Source organism: Odocoileus virginianus, chromosome X, assembly GCF_023699985.2.
Source record: "Odocoileus virginianus isolate 20LAN1187 ecotype Illinois chromosome X, Ovbor_1.2, whole genome shotgun sequence".
In the NCBI taxonomy this organism is placed as follows: Eukaryota; Metazoa; Chordata; class Mammalia; order Artiodactyla; family Cervidae; genus Odocoileus; species Odocoileus virginianus.
This window is the reverse complement of record NC_069708.1, coordinates 10,484,409-10,504,398: the sequence shown is the minus strand read 5'-3', so window position 1 is coordinate 10,504,398 and position 19,990 is coordinate 10,484,409. Positions and strand designations below refer to the sequence as shown.

Genomic DNA, 19,990 nt, shown 5'->3' with positions numbered 1-19,990 from the left:
TCCCCTCTCTTCACGTACTAGCCATAATTAATGTTTATCACTTTATTGCTCTTTCCTGTGTGACTTTGTGACGTTTCCTGACTAATATCCTTTTGCACTTTATATAGAGGTCATAATATTGGGACTCCCTGTTTCACTTTTCTTTCTCCTCTCACTTCTTTTCTGGAAATGTATCTTTATTCCATCCTACTTCTTTCTAAAAAAATTTTTTTCTGCCTTCATAGGGTCTTAGTTGCAGCATGTGGGATCTAATTCCCCAACCAGGGATCTAACCCAGGCTTCCTGCATTGGGAGCATAGAGTCTTAACCACTGGACCACGAGGGAAGTCCCCCAATCCTAATTTCTATCTTTCTAGCTCAGTGGAGAAGTATCCCTTCTTCTAACCAACATGATTTTCTCTTCCTTTGCTCTAGGTGGTCATCTCCTTCCACTTGCTCAAGGATCACTCTGCATAAGTCCTTTCTTCTGTATTTTTGACTCCTCCCTCTTTGCTGGTTCTGTCTCCTAAGCATAGAAAAGATCTCTACAATTTTCACCTTTTCCTTCACCAATATCAGCTGGCTATTGCCGTCTATCTCCCCCCACTACATTCCCAGTCTGTTTCCATTACATGGTAGGCTGAATATATCCTTACACTCTTTAAATCCTCTGCAGTTGTGGGTCTGAACCCATCGCTTCATTGAAGCTGCTCTGATTAAGGTAAACAGAATTCTCCTAATTGCATAATTCAGTGTACTATGTTCGATCCTTACTTTCTTTCTCTGACATTCCATGCCAGTGCTCACTCTTTCTTTGAAACTTTATGCATTAGTCAGCTGTTGCTACATAACACTCTACCCCAAACTCAGTGACTTAAAGACCATTGGTGGAACTTCCATGTTGGTCCAGGGGTTAAGACTCTGACCTTCCCATGCAGGGGGCCTGGACTCAGTTCCTATTCGGGAAACTAGATCCCACATGCCACAGCTAAAGACAACGAAAGATCCTGCATGCTGTAACACAGATCAAAGATGCTGTATGCCACAGCTAAGATCTGGCACAGTCAAATAAATAATAAATATTAAATAATCATTGGTTATTTTAACACAAGTCTGTGAATCAGTTGGGGGCTGTTTGATCTAAGCTGGTCTCTCCTTCTGCTATGACCAGTGAGCTATACAGACTAGTCCTTCTCATGGCAGAGGTACAAGAGTATAGGCTAACTTGTATAAGCTTCATTTCAAATCTCTGTGTCACATCTGTTGACATTCCACTGGCTAAAACATGTCATGTGACCAAGCTTGGAGTCAGAGAAGGAAAACACTGAAAATGTACATAATAACAGGAGTAGACACCAGGAGGGGTAAAAAAATTTGTCATTAGTGCAATTTATTTACTCTTCTACTTTGGATTTGTGTGTCTCTGTGTGTGTGATTTCACTTCTTTCATAATTATTCTTTCTGTCTTCTGGGGGCACACTTCTGCTGCCCATCCCTTGGATGTAAGTGTTTTCTAGTATTTCAACCTCTGTGCCCCTTTTTTCCTCCTCATTCTGCATATTCCTCCTGGGTGATCTAACCACTCTTTAGATATTAAGGACTTTGATTTTTATATCTCAACATGTATCCTGTTTCTATTCAAATGGAAACATTTATAGTTTCCCACATGCATTGTAATCTTTCATGCTTCCATGCTTTTGAACATTCTGTTTCTTCTTCCTGGCATTTTTACCTTTCTTAACCCAGTTAATATCTGCCTTTCTTCTAAGACTGAGCTCAGCTAACGTGTCACATTCCCTTCCTCCCACGAGCCTCAAAACTCCAGACTACTATTAGACTGTAACAGGCCATCAACAAACATTTGGTGAAATATTGTTTAAAATAAAAATCTGTATTTAATTTTATTTCAAAGATTTAAAAAAAGTCAGTCTACTGGGGAAAGACATAACACCAAAATTTGTTTTAGTCTACTTAGATAAAAGGTGACAAAGAGACAGATTTTATACTGCTTTTTCCTTTCACTGCTCTTCAAGAGAGATTCACAGTGTGATATGTGATAGCTAGGAGTGAATAATTCATTTTATTTGGACCTCACTTATAACCTTTAAGGGATAGGCCTTAAATTGCATTTTTTTGTTTTTAGTTCTACCACTTTATTGCTACCAACCCATCTCCCTCCACCCTCGTGCATACATGCTCAGTCATGTAATCCCATGGACTTCAGCCCGCCAGGCTCCTCTGTCCATGGACTTTTCCAGGCAAGAATACTGGAGTGGGTTGCCATTTCCTTCTCCATAAATTGAATTTTTAAAAAAGAGATGACATTCTCTGTTTTGAAGTTGACCTTTTGTATCTTCATTTTCTATGTAAATGGCTGAATGCTTTTCTTTTGAGGAAAGTGTGCTTTGTTCAACCATGTCACTGATATCTAAGATACTATGTAATGCTCCAATAAGTTGAATAAATATAATTTTATCAAAACAGTTTCTTATGCAGCTCCCTCATTTCACATTGAGTTTTACTACTTAACTTTCTGATAAATAACTCACTGGGAAATTCACACACTGGTAGCATAGTACAGTATAAATGTCATAAACTTGACAACTAGTTCGAGTCAGAGACTGTGTTGATGTAAAAGTAAACAATCAACTATAGATAAGTATTTCAATAGCACTACTGCTTTGTTGATGGAAGACTACCTATCAGTAGGAGATTTCATAAGTAACAGAATTATTGAAATTGAATGATAAAACACTCTGGGTTCCATACTACTACTCTCCATAATACTACTGATCTTGGCTCTAGAAATACAGTGGCAAATGTTTCCTTGCCTTTGAAGGAAAAAAACTGAAAAAAAAATACACAACATAAAGTTGAGAATTATGTTTTATTTGGGGCATTACAATAAATCCCCTACATATGAATTTTCAGGTTGGAAACTTTCAAAGATATAAATGTGTGTTTGCAAGTCCAATCACGTAAGTAGTAATAGTTCACCCATCTGGCATACATTGTCACATGCGTCATTTTTCTTTTAGAGGGTAGATAGAATTGAATCCAGCAAGAAACTAGAACCTGTGCCATCAATGTCAGGCATGAGTGAAACTGCAGCTTGCCCTCCATCTCCTGGGCGTCCCTTGTGGTTCAGTTCGTAAAGAATCCTCCTGCAATGTAGGAGACCTGAGTTCAATCCCTGGGTTGGAAAGATCCCCTGGAGAGGGGAAAGGCTACCCACTCCAATATTCTGGCCTGGAGAATTCCATGGACTACAGTCCATAGGATTGCAAAGAGTCAGACAGGACTGAGCAACTTTCACGTTCACTCCATCTCCTATTGATGATCCTTCAGCTCTATCATCTCCCGCCTCCTCTCCCTCCTCCAGTCAGTAAGTGTTCTCACCTGTTCACTCAATGCCAGCCCCTGTATGCCAGCTGTCGTAATCTACTACTGTACTTTTCAAGGTATTGTCTTGAAAATATCTTCTTTTTGTGTTTGTTTTTTAATACGTTATCTGTGTGAGAAGTATTATAAAATTCTCACACAAATAACAACTGATTATATTAGTTGGGACTTAGGCTAACTTTGTCGGACTTTTGAACAAATTAGACTTACGAACATGCTCTTGGAACAAACTCATTTGGATTAGAGGACTTACTGTACTGAGAACTTCAGCTTGGGATACAGCCTCTCAGGTAGCTCTGAGGGACTGCTCTTAAGAGATAAGGGAGGAGCCACGATGTATAGGAGTTTTTGAAAAGAAACAAAAGCCAAAAATCAAACATCAAAAAATTACTGCTAATTAAAAACCAGACATGTCAAGTTGATGAATTTGGTGCTTTTCTATGTATGGGAAGATGCAAGAGTTTGGGCTTAATGAAATGATTCCTTTGATATGTACCTTAGCTATCCCAGAGCCAGTACCCTCTTTTTCTTCATCCTGAATCCCCTCAGAGTACACCATTGGGGGTTGGATGCAGTGACTAAAGGCTTGAAGGCTTCAACGCTTCAGCATCCTTTGTTTACTGATATGACAAGGCAACATTGTTGGTCTACAGTGCCTCCTCTTGCTCATAAATTTAACCAACATTTGGGAGGCATTTCATGACCAACTTTATCCCATGGCACTAGTAAGTATCCTTCCTAGACCACGCAAAGATTTTGTTGATAGGCCACTCAATGTGCTAATTTTTGGATCAGGTCCTATTGATAACCTAAAATTATCTGAATTGCCTAACTGGTCTGTTACGATCTAGGAAATGTCTTCCCTTGTTTCTTCTTCTCACATAAAGAGTTGCATTATTACAATTATTTTATGTAGAATATGCATACTCTGCATGCTTAGTTGCTCAGCTGCGTCCAACTCTTTGCAACCCTTTGGAATGTAGCCTACCAGGCTCCTCTGTCCATGAGATTTTTCAGGCAAGAATACTGGAGTGGGTTGCCATTTCCTCCTCCAAGGAAATGGATACACACACACACACACACACACACACACACATAAAACTGATTGCCTCAAGATGTTTAACCATCATTAATTTTGCTGGAGACCCTGGCTACACATTTGGCTAAAAAAAAAGAGACAACCATCTTATAAAACAGCCAAGATTGCAAGTACTAGATATATAAGGAATACATCTAGTAATATTAATAAAATCATAGTAGAGAGAGGCATCAGGCATAAATGATTTGAAAATAACAGGAGAGAACAAATTAGAACTAAGATTAGTATAACTAGCTGTAGTCTAGTTACAATAAGCCATCAAGTCCATAGGGGAGCCAGTTGGAGAAGCCAAGTTCTGGAGGGATCAGGGAGACAGAAAAAAATTAATGTTTTGTCTTTGTTTACAAAAGGTGTGCTTTATCAACTTATTGTAGGTCATAGTTAGCATAAGAGAATAGGTTTTCTGTAAAACAAAGATTAAAAGCCAGTATATTTCAGAAAAAAGTCATAGAGTTATAAATATCATATTAGACTCCCAGGAATTCCATATAAATTTTGGAATATCTATATTATTTTCCCATACAAAATATAACCTAAGAAGGTTTATCTCCAATTACCTGACAATGCTTCTCTAGTATTAGCATACCAAATAAGCCTAATTAGTTTAACGTTCCTCTTGGAGATGCCTCAAGGTTTCTTTGAGGTGTCAAAAGAATTTCAGTTAAAATTTTATATTTGGGAAGTCTGTTAAAAATATCAAAAAGAAGGGACTTCCACAGTCATCCAGTGGCCAAGACTCTGAGCCCCCAATGCAGTGGGCCGGGGTTCAATCCCTGATTGGGGAACTAGATCCCACATGTGGCAACTAAAGACTAGATGCAGTCAAATAAATAAATTAATATTTTAAAATATCAAAAAGATTCAAAGCTGTCAGGAAGCATTTAACAGGAGGATTCCTATGTGCTGTTTTGGATCTGTCATGAATCCTCTGTTCCTTCTTAATTCCTGAATAGGAGAGGCAAGCCTCTCCAGGGCTGAGGAATCCAGGCATTTCTTTCGTTAGTTTTTCAATACGGTGATAAGTACCCTCTTCCTTCTTATGAACCATACGGTAAAAGTGATTGTTTACAACACTCTCTCTTTAATAGGGATCGCCTTATGTTTTGTAAGTCTGGAATTTTAATCTTTATTTTTGCTGAGAATATCTTGTAAGACAGTATATATGCACACACCATGTTGATTAAAACACCTTTGCTCCATCAGAGCTTGGGTCCCCGTGTCTTTCTCTTTCTCTCTCTCTCTCTCTCTCTCTCTCTCTCTCTCCATCTCTCTCCATCTCTCTCCATCTCTCTCCATCTCTCTCCATCTCTCTCCATCTCTATTTCTGGCTGATTCCCTGGAACGTGAAAACCGGCTGCGTAACCCAGGGAATATTAGCCTCTTTCCTTCTTTCACTTTCTCATCGTCGACTCCGGACCTCCAGGTTCCGGTCCATTAAAGGACCAACACAAAGCACTTGGTCAAATAGAATCACAGATTCTATTGTGAAACAGTACTCATTCACTTAACTAAAGTGACAAAAGATTTCAAAAGCAAATACAAATCACTTAAAGGCAAAGAAAGTCACACAACCTGTTACCAAAAGCAGTATTCCAAGAAAATTTTGTTATTTTGAGAGAGGAACCAAATTCAGTCCTGCATCAGCCTACTCTTAATAACAAAATCCATTTAACTAGTTAAATTTAATCCAATCTCAGCCCAACCATTCATGAAACTCCTTTTCCAGGGCTGCCTTTTTAAATACTTTCCACAGCCTTCTATGTTCCTATTTGTCCCTTATTCTTCCATCCAGAAACAGCAAGCTCTAGAGCAAAATCACTCTTTCCCCTTAACAGAATATATATTTTTTTATTTTTTTCCCTGAACAGAATCTATTTTAATTCCTCATACCTTCTTTTGCTGAAAACACACGTTCTATCTTCCATGCATACTGAAATATTTCCCTTATTATATTTAGTAGATTTAATTACATATTATAATTTTAATCCTTAAAAATCTTAATCTCTAGTAAAAACCAAAAGCAGCAAGTTGTTGTAAACTGTTTGTAATATTAACTTGTTTATCATACTATACTTGTTTCCTGATTGCATTATCCTATAACCTTTAGAAACATAACTCTTCTCATAGCATAATTTCTTTCCTCAACATGGTTTAAGACATATGTCTAACAAACCCAAGCATCTTTAGCTTCCTTCTCATAAGGAGACAAAAGTAATTCATTTTAGACATGTTTAGCAATTAATGTTCTAATATTTTATCTTATTTGAAATGACCTAGATATTCAATAAACTCCCATTATTTAACTTAATAAAAATAAAGCTGCAGGCTACCAAAAATCTAGAGAAATTAAACATATTTCTTCCTGAAAACTCTTATATCATTTACCTATATTTTATAACTTATGAAAATATCATCATACCAAGTTAATTTTGCTTGCTGACACTCTGCAAAAGAAATAACATGAATTTACTGACCTTAAGTAAACCTAGGTACAATAAAAACAAGAGATATCTGTACTGGTCAATCCAACAAGCTTAAGTTAGCTTTAATACCTGATATTAGCTAATACTGAATATTTCCTAGATCACATGAACTTGAAACTCATCTTGGTCAGTTTCTTTTATATCTAGAAATACTTAATCTGTAAGTGTTTACTTTTAAGTCAATCAAACAGAGCACATTTATAAATTTAATTTTGATAATATTTTCTAGAGGTAGAGAAATCTCACATATATAACGTACACACAGACATATACAGACAAATCTAGAGATCTCAAAGCTTCACTTTATGGTTTAGTTAAGAATCAGGTACTACAATAAAAACTTTCGTGCATGTTCAGTCGCTTCATTCCAGTCTGACTCTTTGTGACCCTATGGGCTGTACAGCCCACTAGGCTCCTCTGTCCATGGGATTCTCCAGGCAAGAGGACTGGAATGTGTTGCCACGCCCTCCTCCAGGGGATCTTCCCAACCCAGGGATCAAACATTGCAGGTGGATTCTTAACGACTGAGCCACCCAGCTTACTAGTTTATAAATAACAATTGGAATAAGTTACATTTGTTTTCTCAGATGACTAAATCTTTACTATTTGTGGAAAGGACTTTTAGGATTCATATTTGTCCTTAATAAATATTTAAGAAGTTGTGGATTAGATTTTAGGTGAGCAAGCCTTTCCGGTGGTTTGAGTTTTAAAAGTCTCTTTTTTCTCTTTGGTTTCAGGTTCTACTGATCTAATTAGACCCAGGCTTAGGTCTGTATTTACATTTTACATGTGGGCTGTGTTTATATTGGGCTTCCCTGGTAGTTCTGATGGTAAAGAATCCACCTGCAATTCAGGAAACCTGGGTTTGATCCCTGGGTTGGGAAGCTCCCCTGGAGAAGGGAATGTATATATTTCTGATTTGTAGGGATCTGCAAGACAAAGACAGTTGCTTTTAATTGCCCAAAGATTCAGTCTGCTGCCTAAATGGTATTAAAAGATTGATTGGCCCAACTATATTTTCTCTAATTTGCTTTCATATCAGCAAGAAGATTTCCAACTAAACTGCAAGTCAAGAGTTCTATGTTCTAGATTCAATATATCATGTATATATCATATATCATCTAAGATTCAATATATCATGTCTTCAAAAGTTTGTATAAGGCATTCAGCAGAGGCCCTCTGAGTGCACAGGTTAAACCTGAAGCAAAAAAAAAAAATTATTAGTCCCTGAATATTAACTCTTAGTTTTTATTTTATATTGTATGGGCTCAGGTAACCTTGCTGATTACCTTTAGTATGTTTAATTAATATTTCCTGATGGGCAGATTTATGATTTCAAGCAGAGGAAGCATTCCCCAGTGAAACATGTTTACCCTGCAATATAATTAGGCAAAAGAGATGTAACTATCTTATATAAATCTTATTTAAATATAGCAATTTATATTAGCTTTCATCTCAATTCTATCAACTTTCATACATTTTAAGTTTTGTTTTTATTAGAATCCCATCAACAGCCCTTGTTCTTACAAGGAGTCCACAAATCTTTCTTGTTATCCTGACCACTGAATCTATTTTTATATAAAAGACCTTGGGATCCTCAATGAGAATTGAGCCAAGGGACACAGGCCTTTTGTTCATTTTCTTGAAAACTTGATTAATTGGCCTGTTGGCCCAAGCAATTGCTGGTCAGGTATCTAGATGTAATTTTCTTGTAGTCTTTTAAATATATATATATATATATATATATATATATATATGTATATATATATATATATATGTCTGTTTTTTAAACTGGGGTATTTAAAGGTTGTTGCTGAACGATAAGACGCCGGGATTCTTGGCCTCTGGAGGAGACGAATTCAATCCGGGGCCAGAGATGAGACTGGATCGCTCACAGCTTTTGTGTAATAAAGTTTTATTAAAGTATAAAGGAGATAGAGAAAGCTTCTGACATAGGCATCAGAAGGGGGCAGAAAGAGTTGCCCCCTGCTAGTCTTCAGCTGGATGTTATATAGTCACTAGTAGTCTGTTAATGAAAAGAAAGGAATGTCTTAAAACTCAGAATGGCACCAGGCCCCTCATCCATAAACTGCATTTTGTGATAATCTTGGCACCAAATAATTCACCCCAGGCCATAAAACGATTGACTTGAATCTTGTAGAAGGGCAGATTACCATACAAATAGTTTCGTTTACATAGATTAGGGGAACAATATCTGAGTGTAACACACTGGCCAGTCAAGTAGTTTCTGAGCCATTTGGAGCAATTTAAGGAGTCTGGGGTAAATGCATAGCACATTAACATAGCTTAAGACAGACATTTCCAAAAGAAAAAATGTATGGGTTAACTCAAGTTTTGAGAATAGTTAGCTTCAGGTGAAACCAGGTGTCATGGCAACAGAACATTTTAAGGGAAACCTCCTTTTAAATTTGTAGGAGAAGGAAAAATATATCATCAGTTTGTTTCCTCCTGCCGCTTGAGAGAGATAAAAACGCCTGACACTTGCAGCCTACTTCCTCCGTTTGGAGACCCCTGGCCTTCCTGCCTGTCACCCTCTCAGTATAAATAGATCAGACTTGCTTGAGGCCCTTTAATGTTGAGAATGAATAAGGGGTCCTTTGGGGAGATCTAAACTCAGGCAGTATTGTATCAAAAATTTTTGTTTTTATCTCATTAATGTCTGTTTTACTTATTCTATTATAAATAAGCATATAAAGATTTCTTTATCCTCTTGGTATGATTCCCTTTAAAATTTCTACCTTGTTGGGAAGAAGCCTCTAGACTTTCTTTCAGTTTGTTTTTTTTTTCTTATTTCCCTGTTAATCAACCTAATTAACATTAATTATCCTAATGTTTTTATTAGTATCTCTAGACTCATCAAGGGAAAGCACAGACCTCAAATAAGGCTTCCTAAACCAGTTGTTTTGGTTATTTATTGATTTTTTTTTGTTTGTTTTGGTTGTTTAAAACTAAGGGAGTTCTTAGGTTAACCACTGTGTATATTTCTTTTGACTTTCTAATTTCTGTTTTTCATTGGTGCCAACAAAACAGCTATTTATAACAAGTTTCTCCAGTTTAAAGGATCCATCGTCTTGCCATTAATGATATATTTGTTAACAGTGACTCAAAGTGTTAGGCGAAGCACACTGACTGAAATTGCCCACCCTGGCCAGGCACCATAGTAACTATTTGCATGAGTTGTTTTACAACAGGAGGTCCTGATAAGGAACATGGAACTAATAAGCCACCACCAACTAGAAGAGTTCAGGAAAGGTTGAAAGGAGACACCACATGTCTGACTACCTCCCAGAATCCTTCTCGCTGGCATCCATCTTGGCTGAACAAGGCGTGCACCAGCAGGAAGGACTCTGGGTCAAAATGATTGGCTAAAAACAACCCAGAAACTAATCCCATTTCTTTAAAACCTGAGACCAAGTGGCAGAGAAGTTCTCCTGGGTCCCATTACCCTATTGCTCTCCACCTGGGCACTCTTTCCCAATAAAATCTTTTGCTTTGTCAGCACGTGTGTCTCCTCGGACAAATCATTTCTGAGTGTTAGACAAGAGCCCAGTTTCGGGCCCTGGAAGGGGCCCCTCTTTCTGCAACAAAAGCAGTAAGATGTAACAGTTGTTGTAGTCACTTTTGTAACCCTATGAACTGTAGCCCACCAGGCTCCTTTGTCCATGGAATTCTCCAGGCAGGAATACTGGAGTGGTTGGTCACTTCCTCCTCCGGGAGATCTTCTTGACCCAGGAATCGAATCCGTGTCTCCTGCACTGGCAAGCAAATTCTTTACCACTGAGCCACCAGGAATGTCATAAGATGTAAGAGGCGTGCCCGCACAAGTGTGAAGAATGCCATCTATACATCTAGAAAATTTCCTCCTGAAAATAGTCTAAATAAAGGCTGACACAATGAAAGTTAAGATGGCAAAAGTCCATGAGAGTTGGCACAGTCAGACTAGTCTGCTCAGAATCCCAGTCTGTTTGACTGGCTATCAACTGTACACCATATGTGTACCTTCCAGATGGCAGCGACCAAGCTCTTAAAACACATACACATAGGTACATACATCAGAAAACTGCCTAAGAAAGTCAGGTAGACTATTTACACCTCAAAGACACAGCGAAAGAAATGCAAATTCCCCCCAGAAGGACTTCTGTTTCTTTAAGGTCAGAATTCTAAAGTGATCTTTAATCAAGCCTACTTTCTCTAACTTAACTGCATACTCAATAAATAAGCCCCATTTTGGCCATTTTCAAGGTGAGATTTCCTTTAATTCCCAATTAAGTTCTTATATTTTTTTTAAGTACATAAACCTAGCTGGGGTGTAAGTATAAGATTCGGTAAGTACATAAGCCAAGCTGACTTTCTGACGCACCTTGTTTAGGAAAGGTGTTAGACCAGCCTCTTACCTAATTAGCTAGTCCAGACAGTTGGGCATTTCTCAACTGAGCAACTCCCAATGTCTTTCAACTGGGCTCTTCCAGTATTTTTTCAACTGGGGGATGTTGTGGTGGGGTGTGCACCTGTTAGACATCACCAAATACAACTCAGGATCATCAACCAATAATCAGAAGGTTCAAAAACCAGGAAAGGCTCACCCAAATTCCCCAGGACTTTCGGAGGAGGTGGACAGCCACAAGAGTCCTCTGCTGGTCCAAGGCTCAGGGTTCTCATAGCGTTCAGGGGAAGGCGAAAAATCTGCTCTGGCTCCCTTCGTTGTCCATCAAAACTGCTGACAATTAGGGGGAACACAACCCAAAAGTTATGATTGTATTTTATTTGGAGCATTCTTGTTGCAGTGAAAAGAAAAAACAAGGAATGAGGTTTTCTCTTTCCTTTTCCTGAGTACAAAGAAGATAAGGAGAACAGTAAGCAGGCCTGAACATTCCTAGTTTTTATAGTTTAACTGCTCTCAACTCTGCGTGTCTGTGACTAAGTTTGTGACTAAGTTTGCTTTTCTGCTCCCTAACTCTGCAGGAGCTACAGTTCACATTCTTTCCTTTGACTCTATGCTTAAATACATCCCGTATCTGGTGTTTACCTTTACAACACGCTTCCCCTTGTAGTTACTTATCAGAAAGAAGGCCAAAGAGTCACTGAACTGCCAGACTCAATTTCTGGGTTACTGACACCAATCTATGACTGTCTTTGAAACAATGCAAGGGGAAAAAAATCAAAATACTATCACCTTTGTTCCTCATCACTGACTCCTGACTGCAAGCCCTCGTCTTATATAAGCCCCTAGACTCCTCATGGAGCGGGGGTGGGGCACAGTTCTTGAGAGGAGCCTACTGTGTTCCCCTCTCTGCCGCTAAGAATTAAAGCCACCTTTTTATTTCCTCCAAACTCTGTCTCCATATTTTTTTTTTTAATTCAGCTTTGGTGGGTAGAGAAGGCCAAGATTTTGGCCAGCAACATGTGGAGGACTGAAGCCTGGGATACAATCTTTCGGATAACTGAGGGACTATTCCAAAGAGATAAGAGAGAAGCCTGGATATACAGGAGTTTTTGGAAAACAAAAGCAAATCAGGTATTTGAACATCAAAAGATTACTGCTAATTAAAGAAAAATCGAAGGTCTCAAGTTAATGAATTTACTGCTTTTCTATGTGTGGGAAGATGCAAGAGTCTGCATCTTAATGAAATTACTCCTTTGCTATGCACCTTAACTCTCCAGGGCCAATATCCTCTTTTTTCTATTCTAAAACCCCTCAGGGTGCACAGTCGGGTGTGGCGGCAGTGACTGATGGACTGGTGGCCACAACATCCTTTGTTTACTTATATGGCAGGCAACCTTCTTTGTCCATACTGTCCATGTCCTGCCCGCAAGGCCACAGGTGCGAGACTTTGCACCAAGGCCACAGAAGAACTCAGAACCAAGAACACCTCCAAAACTGACTGAATCCCTTTGTAACTTTGCCAAAAGCCCCTTGATCATCACTTACAAGCTTCCTGACTCCCAATTAAGCAAAGATGCCCTTTCCTATAGCATCCAAGCAATCAACTAATGCAAACTATGCAGCAGGAATTTTCTTTGTCTTGAGGCTATAAAAATCGGCTATTATCCTACAGAAATTGTCCACTCTCCCTAGCCTGTCAGGAATTGTCGGCCTGCTGCTCTCAAAGTGCTCACTTTATCTCTGCTCTTTGTTCTTAATAAACTCACTCCCTTCGGAAATACTGCATCTGGAAATTCTTTTCCAACCTGCGCTCAGACTGCCTCAACACATGCCCTCATAGGGTTTACACTTACATGAAAGATGCGCAGTTTTGCAGTTACAATAAACCCTAAATGGAGGGGGATTAAAAACAAAGGGGGAATTCAAAACAGTGTCTTCTCATAGTCTATGAAGTGAGAAAGAAAGTGAAAGTCGCTCAGTCAGTGTCAGACTCTTTGAGACCCCATGGACTGTGCAGTCCATGGAATTCTCCAGGCCAGAATATTAGAGTGGGTAGATTTTCCCTCCTCTAGGGGATCTTCCCAACCCAGGAATTAAACTGAGGTCTCCTGCATTGCAGGCGGATTCTTTACCAATTGAACTATCAGGGAAGCCCCAAGTAAGAAAGAAAGAAACATCAAAGAACTGATGGAGAGATTACTACTTCTGTTATAAGAGAAGCAAAGAATAGCGAGGCTTGCAAGTATGTTCTTACATTAGGTGGCAAGAGGTTAAAAGAAGCCTCACATGATGGATACCGTTTCTTGGCGAAGCAATATTCTGACAATTCTGACAGGAATGTTCTGGAGTCAGAGGGTTAGAGAGTGGGGTGAATGTTTATAATAGCCATGGTGGAGAACGAGAGCTGAGCAGAAAGTGAAAGTCTCTCATAGCTCAGTTGGTAAAGAATCTGCCTGCAACGCAGGAGACCCTAGTTCGATTCCTGGGCCGGGAAGATCCCCTGGAGAAGGGAAAGGCCACCCACTCCAGCATTATTGGGCTTCCCTTGTGGCTCAGCTGGTAAAGAATCCGCCTGCAATGCAGGAGACCTGGGTTTGATCCCTGGGTTGGGAAGATGCCCTGGAGAACATCCTAGCAAAGTAATGCTCAAAATTCTCCAAACCAGGCTTCAAAAGTATGTGAACCATGAACTTCCAGGTGTTTCAAGCTGGATTTAGAAAAGGCAGAGGAACCAGAGATCAAATTGCCAACATCTGCTGTATCACTGAAAAAGCAAGAGAGTTCCAGAAAAACATCTATTTCTGCTTTATTGGCTATGCCAAAGCCCTTGACTGTGTGGATCACAACAGACTGTGGAAAATTCTAAAAGAGATGAGAATACCAGACCACCTGACTTGCCTCCTCCTGAGAAATCTGTATGCAGGCCAGGAAGCGACAGTTACAACTGGACATGGAACAACAGACTGGTTCCAAATAGGAAAAGGAGTATGTCAAGGCTGTATGTTGTCATCCTGCTTATTTAACTTATATGCACAGCACATCATGAGAAACGCTGGGCTGGAGGAAGCATCAGCTGGAATCAAGATTGCCAGGAGAAATATCAATAACCTCAGATATGCAGATGACACCACCCTTATGCCAGAAAGTAAAGAAGAACTAAAGACCCTCTTGATGAAGGTGAAAGAAGAAAATGAAAAAGTTGGCTTAAAACTCAACATTCAGCAAACTAAGATCATGGCATCCGGTCCCATCACTTCATGGCAAATAGATGGGGAAACAGTGGAAACACTGGCTGACTTTATTTTGGGGGGCTCCAAAATCACTGTAGATGGTGACTGCAGCCATGAAACTAAAAGATGCTTGCTCCTTGGAAGAAAACCTATGACCAACCCAGACAGCATACTAAAAAGCAGAAATATTACTTTGCCAGCAAAGGTCTGTCTAGTCAAAGCTATGGTTTTTCCAATAGTCATGTATGGATGTGAGAGTTAGGCTATAAAGAAAGCTGAGTGCCAAAAAAGAACTGTGGTGTTGGAGAAGACTCTTGAGAGTCCCTTGGACTGCAAGGAGATCCAGCCAGTCCACCCTAAAGGAAATTAGTCCTGAATATTCATGGGGAAGGACTGATACTGAAGCTGAAACTCCAATACTTTGGCCACCAGATGCAAAGAAGTGACTCATTTGAAATGACCCTGATCCTGGGAAAAATTGAAGGTGGGAGGGAGAAGGGGATGAAAGAGGATGAGATGGTTGGATGCCATCACCAACTACATGGACATGAGTTTGAACAAGGTCCGGGAGTTGGTGATGGACAGGGAAGCCTGGTGTGCTGCAGTCCACTCTGGGGTCACAGAGTCGGACATGGCTGAGCAACTGAACTGACCCTCTCCAGTATTCTGGCCTGGAGAATTCCATGGACTGTGGAGACCAGAGAACAATCCAGAACCCACTGTTCTGAAAACCCCACTGTAGATGGAGACCCCAGAATTAGAGGCCCCACTCTGTTCCCTGAAGGACTTACCCACCAGCCTGGCTTAGGTAGAGAAAAGGCAGATGAGTTGGATCAACTGAAGTGTTCAGCTGTGTTAAGCTGATAGTCAACAAAGAGTCAAAGAAGACCATAGTTTTCTTCACTTTGTGATGATTTCTAAAAGAAGTAGCCAAAAGCTAAATTTCAAAATGACCTCAGAAAGACACCTCTAGTAAAATTCCCCCCAGTGAGGGCCTCCTTCACATCTGAACAAATTCCTGCCACACTGGCCTGACGTCCTCACCATCATGGCTGTCTATTTCCAGGCTCTGAATCTCACATTCTATCAAACATTAAACAGGGGAGAGTTAAGATTGCATGCGAGCACGTGTGCATGCCTGGGTGCTTGGTGGCTCAGTCGTGTCTGACTCTTTTTAACCCCATGCACTGTAGCTCACCAGGCTCCTCTGTCCATGAGATTTTTCCAGACAAGAATACCGGAGTGGGCTGCTATGCCCTCCTCCAGGGGATCTTCCCAACCCAAGGATCAAACCTAAGTCTTCTGTGTCTCCTGCATTGGCAAGTGGGTTCTTTACCACTGACCAGGGTGGGCAGAAAACCCTTTATAAACAACTTTCATTGTTTTCTATGCACTTGTCTGTGTCTGGAAGGAGACGGTTGAAATTTGAACATTTCAATTGGTGCTGATTCCTAAATTTTTATACCTGGGAATAAAGGAATGAGAAATGTGTTTAATCATATTGCTTCAAAGCACTGTTCAATATCTGTGTCATCCATGTATTTACCTAAGGAGAGTGGAATAGAATGATGATTGTTATGAGAAATCTATCCACAGCAACATGGATGGACTGAGGAGTTATCATACTAAATGAAGTCAGAAAGAGAAAGACAAATACCATATGATATCTTTATATGTGGAATCTAAAATGCAACACAAATAAACTTAGCTATGAAACAGACTCACATAGAGAACAGAATTGTGGTTGCCAAATGGGAGAGAGGATTGGGAGTTTAGGATTAGCAGATATAAACTATTATATATACAATGGATAAACAACAAGGTCCTACTATATAGCAGAGGAACTAGAGTCAATATCTTGTGATAAACCATAATGAAAAAGAATATATATACATATGTATAACTGAATTAGTTTGCTGTGCAGAAATTAACACAACATTGTAAATCTACTATACTTCAATAAAATAAAATTTAAAAATCTATCCATAATCCCTTAATGTTGACTAAGATCAAACTATATAAGTTTCTATTTGAATATGCCTTTGAAAACCAGGGCTGTACGACGTGTTGAATAAACATGTGTGGTTAGTACTTGTGCTTAGCAAATGCTTTATTATGTGAAAACCATGACACAAATGCTCGTCTTGTTCATATTCAGTGTTATTTTCACCCTGTACAAAAGTTGTTTTAAAATTAACCACTTTAAAGGTTCTCATCTGGCCTGTGAATAAATATTTATAATGTGCTTTGCCTATGAAGAGGGTTATTAGCATGCAAGCTTTGACAATGAATGATTTCCTGAAGATTTTTGATGAGCAAAATGACTAAACTTAATGAAGGCATTTTATGCTTGTAAATACCTTACTCCAGGCCTTCAAAATCAAGTAATGTCCTTCGTGAGACATGGTTTAGAAGAATCACAGAAATGAAGAGCTTGGTGAGACTTAATTGGTCTCTTTGCACCTGTATTTTCCCTAAGTAAGTATAGAGCAGATTCATGAAGTACATTTATTTATTTATTTTTACATTTCTTTTTTAACCAGATTATAGTTCCCATCAGTACAATAAGGCACTATAATAGACAACAGGGTCAGATTATATACCCTGCATCAAAAGGTCAGCATTTCTTTCCATCATAAGATAGACAATAAATAAGAAATAGACTTTTTTTCTCTGTGATGGAAGAAAATATTCTGAGTCATTTCAAGTTCGCAATTTGTGGATGAGATAGGGAATGGATCACCCAAAACATGCATAGAATTTTCAAAACCATATGGTTCAAAAATTACTGCCTTTGCTAGAAATAGCAGGAGTAGGAGGGATCAAATATGCACAAATAAATGAATCCTCCAAACCTTAGCCTGAAACACTCTTATTGTTGTTATGCAACTGTGTGGACAAGCAGAGCATATCAGAGTCAGAAATGCAATTTCACCTTCGCTGCATGAACAAATACTAAATCATACTAAAAATTCACTCAGAGAAAAGGACAGAAAAAAAGAGATAGATGTCTCATATAGAATTTACATGTTTGGGAGGAAGGATCAGCCTGCATGGAAAAGTTCTTTTTCTTCCCTCGTGCCTACTTACTCCAGCCTCAGTCAATGCTCAGCATGGTGCACGACACTGGGCTTTGTTCTCAGTGACCTCCTTCTTTTTAAATATATACATATTTATTTATTTTTTACTGTGTCGGCTCTTAGTTGCAGCATGGGGACCTGGCTGCCCCTTCAGCAGCTGGAATCTTAGTTCCCCCGCCACGGATCGAGCCCTCCTCCCCTGCATTGGAAGGTGGATTCTTCACCACTGGACCACCAGGGAAGTCTTTCAGCTACCTCTCTTCACTCATACCCCAGAGCACCCCATACACCAACAAGCCGGGGAAAGACATCAAGTTCGAATCATAGACTCTCATACAGGCACTGGCCCCCAGGTGTGACCCCAATGCAAAGCTCCTGTACTTCTAGTAGCCCCCTGCCCCCTGGCTTCACTGCCCACAGTGGGCTACAAAGGGGATACCAGCTAGGAGAGGCTCCTCCTTGCTCTGTAGATGTTGGCCTCAAAAAGTTTTATTTTCAATCATCTGACTTTCTGACCCTTTCTTTCTTCCCATCTCACTTCTTCTAAAACCCTCACCACGGTAACTCTCTAATCTGATTGAAAGCAAAGACCCTGTTACTTTTTTACTGTCCACCATTACTCACCCAGCTTAAAATCCATGACCTATCCGCACATTCTCTCCCCTGCAAATGCCTTCAAGTCCCAAGCACTGCTCTTCCTCGATTAGAATCACCTGGGAAAAGCCCACGGCTGGTTCACCCTACTCTTCAAGTGCTTCCAAGAGCTGAACGTGGCTAGACCTCGTGACTTGAATAATTGTTTTTACTTTGAAATAAGGATCGAAAAGCCCAGCTGAGCAGCCTTAAGTCTTATCATATTTTCCTAATTAGTTCTTTCCCTTGCTCTCTGAGAAAATACATTGTCCTCTCTCACTGACTGCCGATTTCTAGTCTAAATTCTAGTCTAACTCCCAAGTTCTCATGTAGCTTCTTGATATTCCAGTGATGGCTTAAACTTCTTTTTCTCAGAGGAACCTTCCTTCATCACCTCATGTAAAAGAGCCTCTCTCCAATCACACTTTAGTCCCTTACTTTGCTTAAAATCTCTGTAACAGTTAAAACAAACTACCTGATGTCATACACATACATATGAATACACAAATATATATAGTATTTGCTTATTGGCTGGCTTCTTCCACTAGACCATAAGCTCCAGAGAGACAGGGACTTTCTCCCGTGTACCCACATCCAATATAGGATTTCTCAACTTGAGCACTATTGGTATTTTGTGCAAAATATTTTTTTTTTGTGGGGAACTATCCTGTGCATTGTGGAATGTTTAGCAGCATCAGTGACCACTACTCATTACGTGCAGTACCATCCAACCTAGTCATAACAATCAAAAATATCTTCAGATGTTTTCAAGTATCCCTCAGGTCCAAAAGGGGGCAAAAATCGCCCCTGATTGAGAACTACTGCTTTAACATGATGCCTGGCACATAGTGGGTGCTAAGCAAACATTTTATGAATGAATGAATCACCACACCATGGGTCACCAAAAAAAACCAAGAATATAATTTATTGTTCTAACTTCCAGCAGAACTCTATTTAAGCCTTACCAGCAAAAGTGAATTGACCTTGTTTTACTGACATTCAGAGACAGGTAAAATGGATTTTATACCAAGGGTTCTCATCTCGGACATCATGTTATAATCACCTAGGTAAAGCTTTGGAAAAGCTACTGATGCCAGAACAGTTAAATGAGAATCTTGGGTTGGGGGGTGGGCGGGCAGTCTAGGATGTTGTTGTTGTTTAGTCCCTCAGTTGTATCCAACTCTTTGTGACCCCATGGACCGTAGCCCACCAGGCTCCTCTGTCCAGGGTATTTCCCAGGTAAGAATACTGGAGTGGGTTGCCGTTTCCTTCTCCAGTGGATCTTCCTGACCCAGGGATGGAACCTGCGTCTCCTGCATTAACAGGCTGATTCTTTACCACTGAGCCACTAGGAAAGCCTGGGAGTCTAGGATAAAGAGTTTTCCAAAGCTCCTCCCATGATTCTGATTTGTAGCCTGGGTTCAAATCCTGTTCTTTTCAGTCCTCCATAGACTAATTTCACAGCATTGCAATCCTCATAAATAGGACATTTTCCCTCATACATCTGCATTATTGATCAGTGTTTTTGGAATGGGAGAAAGTGTATGTCAGCATAATAACTGCATTTGTAGCTTCTATTCCCTGCCTCTTTTTTTTTTTTTTGACCACACCCCATGTGGGATCTTAGGTCTCTGACCAGGAAACAAACCTGGGCCCCCTGCATTGGAAGTGCGGAGTCT

The 19,990-nt window shown here is 39.7% G+C and overlaps 1 protein-coding gene across 1 annotated transcript in view; it reads right to left on the bottom strand.

Moving 5' to 3' along the window:
• The window catches only part of SYTL5 (synaptotagmin like 5), a 376,311-nt gene that overhangs the window by 302,496 nt on the left and 53,825 nt on the right, over positions 1–19,990 (bottom strand). The window contains exon 4 of the mRNA XM_070461916.1: positions 11,568–11,701. The gene's annotated coding sequence lies outside the window, so the exon portion shown is untranslated. The remainder of the gene's footprint in view (positions 1–11,567; positions 11,702–19,990) is intronic.